The sequence below is a fragment of the Colobus angolensis genome, unplaced genomic scaffold, assembly GCF_000951035.1.
Source record: "Colobus angolensis palliatus isolate OR3802 unplaced genomic scaffold, Cang.pa_1.0 Scaffold138, whole genome shotgun sequence".
NCBI lineage: Eukaryota > Metazoa > Chordata > Mammalia > Primates > Cercopithecidae > Colobus > Colobus angolensis.
Genome location: NW_012114466.1, coordinates 3,023,557 through 3,025,048, shown reverse-complemented (window position 1 = coordinate 3,025,048; position 1,492 = coordinate 3,023,557). Strand labels below are relative to the sequence as shown.

The window sequence follows — 1,492 nt, the reverse complement described above, 5'->3', positions numbered from 1 at the left end:
AAGAAAGAAAGAAAGAAAATACACATTGCCTTTTCCCTCCACGATTTCTCTCTGCTCCAGTGAGTTACTTGATTCCGGGGGCTCCATTTGTCTGCCTGCAAGCTGCACACTTCCCAGGACTACACCCCTGGCCTCTGCCATGATCAGACTCCTGCTGATGGCCCTAATGCACAGGTGGGAATATCTTTCCCCCGTCTTCAGAAAGTTTGAAGAGTGGAGAAGAGGGAAATGTGAACGTGAAGAGGAGGCTCCACCTGGAGCTGAGGCACCAGACCCCACCCACTGTTCTAGAACTCATCTTGGACAACTGTCAGTCAAGTGATGGAAAAATTGAGGGCTTTACAGCTGAATTTGTGAACTTAGAGTTCCCCCGTTTGATAACTGTAGGCTTGATTTCATTTTCAAATCTCCCCGGGCTGCCATGACAATAGAGTCTTTGGAGATCTGGACATGTTAGAAACTCACATATCTAAACATAGATGGAAATACACTGGAAGATATCAGAACCTTAGAACCTTTGAAAAAGTTGGAACGTCTAAAGAGCCTGGACCTCTTAAACCGTGAGGTTACTAACCTGAATGACGACTGGGAGAGCGTCTTCAAGCTCCTGCCCCAGCTGACCTACCTTGATCACTATGACCAAGAGGACCAGGAAGCCCCCAACTCAGATGCCGAGGTGGATGATGTAGATGATGAAGAGGAGGAAGAAGAAGGAGAAAATGAGGAAAATGAGGAGAATAAGGTTAGTGAAAAGGAAGAGTTTGATGGAGACAAGGAGGAAGATGGAAATGAAGCTGTAGACTGTGAAGAAGGTGAAGATGAAATCAGTGAGGAGGAAGAAGAATTGGGACATGATGAAGGGGTTGATGAAGATGAAAATAAAATAAATAACAGGTGGTGGGCCTAAATCCAACTATATCAGTAACTACGTTAAATGTAAATGGAATGAATGCTCCAATTAAAAGATGGTAATTGACTGGGCGCAGTGGCTTACGTCTATAATTGCAGCACTTTGGGAGGCCGAGGCAGGTGGATCACCTGAGGCCATAAGTTCGAGACCAGCTGGCCAACATAGTGAAACCCTATCTCTACTAAAATTACAAAAAAAAAAAATGGCCAGGCATGGTGGCTCACACCTGTAATCCCAGCACTTTGAGAGGCCAAGGCAGGTGGATCACAAAGTTAGGAGTTTGAGACCAGCCTGGCCAACATGGCAAAACCTCACCTCTGCTAAAAATACAAAAATTAGCCGAGCCTGGTGGTGGATGCCTGTAATCCCAGCTACTCAGGAGGCTGAGGCAGGAGAATCGCTTGAAACCAGAAGGAGGAGGTTGCAGTGAGCCGAGATTGCGCCACTGCACTCCAGCCTGGGCAATAAGAGCGCAACTCCAGCTCAAAAAAAAACAGAAAACAAAAAATTAGCCAGGCATGATGGCAGACGCCTATAACCCCAGCAACTCCTACTAAGGCAGAATCGCTTGAACCTGGGAGG

At 46.5% G+C, this 1,492-nt stretch overlaps 1 pseudogene; it reads left to right on the top strand.

Annotated features, from left to right (window-relative positions):
* Nucleotides 1-877, top strand: part of LOC105506594 — a 5,008-nt pseudogene extending 4,131 nt beyond the window's left edge.
* The last annotated feature ends 615 nt before the right edge of the window (nt 878-1,492 follow it).